Here is a 7,710-nt window from a genome sequence, read left to right on the forward strand (position 1 = left end):
AAGGCCCAGGAGCAGATGAAGCAATGAACAGAATGATGAGCTCAGATTTCTGTTGTTGTTTTTTTTAGGTATGTTTTAATGTTTCAGCCTCAAATTTCTCTCTTACAGAACACACGATTACCGTCTTGACAAGGGATATCTATAAATAGTATTCCTTGTATCAGATCCACCTAAATAAAAAGACAGATTGTTTTTCTCGTTTGGGACAGGAAGCCAAAAGAGTGACAAAAAAATCAGTTTGTGGGGACTTTGGCACCAAATATAGTCCAGGAAATTACTCCAAACCTCACTGTTGCAATGGACTCTAAATTTTCAGCTACTGAAAACCACACTGCACTAGCCAATTGATAATAAATTTCATATACCAGAAGATGATTTCAGAGAAAGAAATTGCAGCCATGGAACAACATATTTCTAAGATCAATGGGACAGATCTGTCTTACCGGAATGGGACACGCTTCTGGAAAATAAAGTAAAGATCTTAGAAGGTGGAACAGAGACTCTTTATAATATCTTCCTCTGACTTCGTCTTGGCATGAGAGTTCATGTTGTAGGTCTCTTGGAGGCTTTAAGATGGAAGCTAAAAAGTAGCATTTGTAATTCAAATTTTACTGACTCTCAAATCTTTTAATTTATGAAAAATGAATAGCATTTATATCTGCTTAATGTACTACACATATAGATTTTGTGTTTGAGAAATTTCCATCGCAATAGTTAATACTTCTTTATATTATGCATACACAATAGATAAGCATTGACAGATGAAAATAAAATACTTCCAGGTCACCTAACATAACGTAAAATTAGCATCAATAAACCTTGTAACTGTTCAATAAACCAAGGTTTTGGCACTTAGGGAAGTAAGGAGATTCCAATGTCACTAATCATTTTAGGAGATTTCCTTTAAATTTTCAATTGCACGAACGTAAGAGTGTTCTTAGCTGCCTCATCTCTTCCACAAAAAGAACTTTTAAAGAAAGGTGACATTTGGAAGAAAGTAAGAGATACCTATATCTTTACAGGTTAGAGTCAACATGTAATATTTTCCCTAGATGTTTATAAGTAATCATTTGTGAAGATTACAAAATATTAAACTAATTCCATGCAGTAACAAATAAAGCAAGTGAGCTCTTACATGCTAGCTGTTTTCCTTAGTCCTTGATGCCATTTATTCGGTCATCCATGCTGCAAATATTTATTCAATATTTATTTATCATCTTGGGCACTATGCTTGACAGTCTGGAGACAGGGTAAAAATAGGGCATGCCTCGTTCTCAAAGACACGCACAGTCCTGTGATTGACAGTTCATCCCAAACTGATGACATTAAAAGCCTGTGGGGTCAGGTCTGCCCCTGAAGAATATAAAGTAAAATCGTGGATCGAAGACCACCTTGAGCAATTCATTAATAAGTCAAATGTTCTCAGTACTTGAGTTTGAAAATTTGAAGGAAAAGAGAACGAGCCCCATAAAACCTGAGCAAATTCTTTCAGCAAAGAGCAGCCAGGGCCAGCACTGATCTATCTAATCCCAGGCTCTCAGGAGCTCCCAAGAGAAAAGGGAGGTTTGTTTTAAGTGGGATTCTGCTACATGAGAATTGCCTGCCGCCCTGTGGGCTCCCTAGCAGGGCTCTTTTCTCCGCACAGAGGTGTTCGCTATGCCTTTGCTCAAACGAGTTTATTACCGATTTGAACCCTCCAGGTGGTGATATCAGTTGCGAAGAATATAGAAATCCAACTGCAGACTCTTTTTTTTAAATGTAATTTTAGTTTTTCTCAACCTGTTGTGCACTGCGTGTACTTACACATTTGGGGAAATAGCACCACTGAATGAAATGTTGTAGGGCCTTTACAAAATGCTTATCTGATACTATTCAAAAAATGGAAACTCTGCCCAGCTTTGTAAGATAAGGACAATCTAACCTTGCCTGCGGTGGCACATATCTTATTTAGAGGATGTACAATCCTTGCATTGTAGGAAATTATTTTTTTTAAATGTAGATTTCTGCTAAAAGGCTGTTACCATTCAGATTGCATTTGTCAAAGCAATTTTGGTGCATGAGAAGTTGTATTATGGTGTGTAAACAAGGTAGATAGCATTTAAAAATATAAAATGAAAGTTTAATGTTACTTTGAGGATAGCAAGAAGTTAAAAAAAGAAAGAAAGAAAGAAAGATGTTAAACATGGTGAGGTTTTTTTCCTTGGGGAGAAAACAAAAATGCTATTAGCAGTTAAGAGCTAAAAAGCTATCAAACTCAGTTCATCTAGAAAATGCCACCTAATTCATTAAGATAAATTATGATTTAGGGATCACTCATCTTCTGATGCATGTGCTGTCACTGAATGCTGGGTGTTTTCTACTGCTGCTTCTTTCTCCTCCATCCTTTTGCCTCTTTCTGGCTGAGGCTCAAGGTAGGGTTTATATTCAGCCGGCACACAGATATGCAGTGGTGGGATTCAGCCAGTTTGCATTGGTTTGGCAGAACTCATACCTATTTTTTGGTTGAATTCAGCGAACCAGTTGTTAAAATGGCACTGTGATCAAGATTTTCTCTAAGGTGGGATTTTTCAAAGATGAACACAGTATGTTCAGAGAAAAGAAGTTATCTAACAGTTCCTAATATATCAACACAATGACTATTAGTCTAATCAGCTTACCTCTAAAGGAATGGGATCCTACTCCTACAGTGAAAAGATGGTTAAGGATAAATCACACAGCCATTGATGCTTGGATAAAGGCAAAGAAAATTGCAAGTGAGGACGCCAATCAAGAAGCAATAAGTAGGCCCTGGCCGGTTGGCTCAGCGGTAGAGCGTTGGCCTGACGTGCAGAAGTCCCGGGTTTGATTCCCGGCCAGGGTACACAGGAGAAGCACCCATTTGCTTCTCCACCCCTCCCCCTCTCCTTCCTCTCTGTCTCTCTCTTCCCCTCCCGCAGCCAAGGCTCCATTGGAGCAAAGATGGCCCGGGCGCTGGGGATGGCTCCTTGGCCTCTGCCCCAGGCGCTAGAGTGGCTCTGGTGGCAACAGAGCGATGCCCCAGAGGGGCAGAGCATCGCCCCCTGGTGGGTAGAGCGTCCCCCCTGGTGGCGTGTGGGGTGGATCCCGGTCAGGCGCATGCAGGAGTCTGTCTGACTGTCTCTCCCCATTTCCAGCTTCAGAAAAATACAAAATAAAAAAGAAGCAATAAGTAAATATCTTAAATACCAGTTTTATTGTTTTTTGTCAGGTATTAATTAATATTTTTATTAGTATTTTAAAACTTTTATAACATAATCTAGTTTTGTGTAATTCTTTTATTGTTCTTATTTAAGTATTAAATGCATGAAATAATGAACTACCTTTCAGTATATCGTACTTTTAAACTTAAAATGGCGATTAAGGCAGAGATCTGGTTGTTAAATTATTTGAATCCCACCACCAGGTGTAGTCCAAACTTTCATATTGATGTTACAGCTTTAAAAGTTGGTGAATCAATAGTAGACAACACAAAGATGGGATCAAATGATTTCTAGTCTGGAGGATTTGCCTCCTTTCAGGGAACAAGTCTGAGAGTTACATTTCTCTGCTGCTTCTGACTTCATGCACCTGACCACAGGTGAATGGCTGAAGGATCCTTGCAAGATGGGCAACAAGCAAAACGTGAAGCAGAGGGATTTCTTAATCTCCATTAACAAGGTTTGTTTTCTTGGGAGGGAATTAAATATACCTTAGTGCTTGTTCCTCAGGTACAGACTGCACTAAATATTGCTTAGAGTCATTATAAATACAATAGCTAGAAGAGGAATTCAGACAGTGGCTTACTGTGTGGAGCAATTTGCATTCTGTGCTGGAAAGTAAAGAGCACTTATCAATTTCCAATCTCCATCAAGAACTGACTGAGAGGTATGGTACACCAAGACTCAAATCCAAATGTCATCACTCAGTGGGAGCACACTGCCCAATCTCAGGTGAGTCTCACGCTGATCAAGTCATCCTGAACTGACTGGAGTGGATGGAAACCCTGGAGGGGTCTGTTAATCCAAGTATTTGGTTACTAAATAAAAGGGGAAAATAATGGATATGATTTGCTTGGTATTACAAGCAAAAGCACATTTGTCTTTAAAGACTGAAAGACCAGAAACTGACCCATTGTCCGTCGTTCAACCCAAACCAGATCCTAACTCAAACAAGTCTCCTCCCGGATATGAGGATTCCAATTCCGTATCTATTAGTATATGGATTCAGGCACATCCAAAGTACCAGGTCCCATGCACAAATGTGTAAGTGTGGATGAGCTCGGTGGTAGTGGAGGTAGTCTACATATCATTGTATAACTTAATATTTCAGGTAACTATCTCATTTCAAAACTATTGCACTTAGAGTAAACTAATAGTTGTCACAGAAAAAAATTGAAAAACTTTCATGAAAGGCTTCCTATTCTCTCTTTCCATTGTAACCAGTATGAAATCTTATGCTTGCAGTCTACTCCTTTAGAAATTAAATCACTGTCTTCTTAAGCCTTTTGTGAAATGTGAATACTTCATTGGTTCATTTTAATATAGCAGGTCCTCAAATAACGTCATTCCGTTCAACTTGATTTCATCATAACATTGATGAGATACCAGTGGAACTTAACTCTTGTTAATATCAATTAGCCTATATCATTTAGCCTAAAATTGGTTTCATTATATGTCATTTTGCTTAAATTCCCAGAATCTATCAATGACATTAAATGAGAACTTAATGTAGATTAAAGAATCAGCATTTTAGAATGTTAGTTCATCATTCATTTTTGTCAACAAGTAATTGTTATGCACTTATTCTAGATCAGAAAGTACGCCAGATGCTGCAGAATATATATAGATGAAGAAGATATACTCTACTCCTAAGGAGTAAAAAACAGTGGAAATGAGACATGTATGCCGTTATCTATAATGAAAAATTAAAATCAATAAATACTATAAGAGAAGATTCTCAGTATGATGTTAAAACTTCAGTGAGGAGTTCAGTTGGTAGGATTATTTCATCTTTCATTTAGTCATTTTTTTAAAAGAAACATTTATAAAGCACTTGTTATGCTGGGTTCTGAACAGATATAGTTGAAAGGAATGGTGACTATTCTTGAGGGGCTTTTTAGAGGGAGTTGGTAAACAATTAAACAGATAAAAACAATAATGTTTTTGCTCCATAAGATGCACTTTTTTCCTCAAAAAGTGGAGGGGAAAATGCCTGTGCATCTTATGAAGTGAATGTTCATTTTTTTAGCTGCTGCAGGGCTCTGCACCAGTAAACATATGTAGAATGAGTATTTGAACATTAAAGTCTCTTCTCATTTGTTAATAACAGTGCTAATGGTTGTTAATACTGATGTTGAGTTTACATTGTTGAAATATTATTGTGGTATATTTTATTAAATATTTTAACACATTATTTGGTTCAGAATATTTCTTTTCTTATTTTCCTCCTTAAAACCCTAGTTGCATCTTATGGTCAGGTGCGTCTTATGGAGCAAAAAATATGGTAAGTTGATAACAAATGTAAGAATAAAGTTGTGCAGAAAGAGCTTAAGAACAGCAGGAAGGTCGTCTTGGCTCATCCAAGGTTAGTCAGAGGCGGACCTTGGTGTTGGGGGGGAGGCTTTATGGAGGAAGAAACTGTAAGGCTAGGACTAAGGAAAGGGAGAAATAAAATATATTGCAGGAAGAGATGACAGTTGATTCAGAGAGCATGTGTGAGAGCATGGGGAATCCAAGAACTGAAAGATTTACACATGTCTGGCATCGAAAATACAAGTGGAGCTAATACAAAACGTGACACAACAGAGGAGATCAAGTTTAAGATCATCAAAGACCTTGGAATTTTTTCTGAAAGAGAGTCCGAGAAAAGTTTTATAACGAGAAAAATTCAGTCCTGAGGCCATTAATAGAGTTGCAAATTGAGAAGACAGAGAGAGAAACAAGGAGATAGGGCAAGAGTGGGAGAAAGCAAGAGATTGAGAAAAAGGAAGGCTGAAATGAGACATTAAGTAGAGCAAGTCTGGGGGGCCATGCCATGGTGGGGGTGCCCACTCTAGGAAGCAGTAGAGTACAATGAGAACTTGAAATTTCATTCATTCTTTCATTCATGAAATAAAATTAAAATTTCACGAGTTACTAGAAAATCCTAAACACTGTTCTAAGTATTGGTGATATATTCTTTGCTTTCCTGTGGCTCACAGGCAGCAAGGGTGCAAACATTAACCAACTAATCAAACAAAATATATTCTTACACCATCAACTGAGTGTTATTGAGGAGAGGTGCATGTACCACAGAGCCACATAACAGAGATATACGATTAGGTTCTTTGGAATAAGCAACCAAGATTTGTTTGGGTTAATGTAAGTAAAAATGGGAAGCATTGAGAGAATGGGGAGCAAATCAGTGTAAAGATGAAATGGATGATAAGCCAGAGGTCAATAAACAGGGTCTTCAGTTGAATTGGCTCTATTTCCACTCTGCAGTGCTGCCTAATGTACATATTCCTGTGAGGGAGAGTCAGGTGGCCCTAGTGCAGGTCACAGTCCTGTTACTTGGTTAGGGACAGGGAGACTACTTTGATTGATACTCTGATCAGTGCTGCATGCCTGGATGATGGGACGATGGCAGTTCTCAGGAAAACCAAGCTTTACTTTCCCAGAAGCAGAATTCTTTGTTGTACTGGTAACAACAATAGATTTCTACTAAAAAGAAGAATGAGACTAAACTTCAGGAAAGATTTTCTGGAGGAAAGTTATTTTGAACTGAAATATGAAGAATGAGGAGGAACTAACAAGAGAAAGATTGTGTTTGTGTGTAATCGGGGTGGTTTCCTAGGTATAGAGAATGTGCAGTGTGTGCTCACATGAAAGGCTAATTAAAGACAACATTAACTCCTTAAAAAATGTGCCTTGTGGGTGCCCATGCATCAGTTATTCATTCACAGTCATCTCCATTATCAGCAGCATCATTACTAACTCTTTGTATGGGAATAAAGTACACAGTCTGTGAACGCCAACAAAATTAGCTACACATTCTCCCTTTTCAGACACTTGTTTATGGCTTTTAAGAAAATGTTGGTGAGAACCACTGTTCTGCAGGCTGATTTCCCGATGGTGTATTCTATCACCCTCGTAGTTTCTTAGTAGAGGATTTCTTAGCATGCAGGTTATTGTAAACTGTGAGACAATAGGGAATTTCTCCTCCTTGCTTGTTTTTGAGGAAGTAGATTTCACTATGTACCTTAGCATATTTGTAATGTATTCCTGTCCTTCCTTCCTTCCTTCCTTCCTTCCTTCCTTCCTTCCTTCCTTCCTTCCTTCCTTCCTTCCTTCCTTCCTTTTCTTTTCTCTTTTTTTAGTTGAGAGGAGGGAAAATTGTGAGGTAGACTCCCACATGCGCCCTGACCAGGATCCACCTGGCAATCTAATCTTGGGCCAATGTTCAAGTACTGAGCTATTTTTAGTGCCTAAAGTTGCTGCACTCCAACAGAACTATCCTTTTGGCCTGGGGCTTGTGGGGAAGAGAAAGGAAAGGGAAGAAAGAGAGAGGGAGAAGCAGACAGTCACTTCTCCTGTGTGCCCTGACTGGGGATCCAGCCCAGGATATCCATACATTGGGCTGATGCTCTATCCTCTGAGCCACTGGCCAAAGCCTCCTTTTTCTTTTAAACTACGGAGATAATTACCCCTCGCTAGGCAAATGTTGCATCATTCT

This window comes from Saccopteryx leptura, chromosome X (genome assembly GCF_036850995.1).
Source record: "Saccopteryx leptura isolate mSacLep1 chromosome X, mSacLep1_pri_phased_curated, whole genome shotgun sequence".
Lineage (NCBI taxonomy): Eukaryota > Metazoa > Chordata > Mammalia > Chiroptera > Emballonuridae > Saccopteryx > Saccopteryx leptura.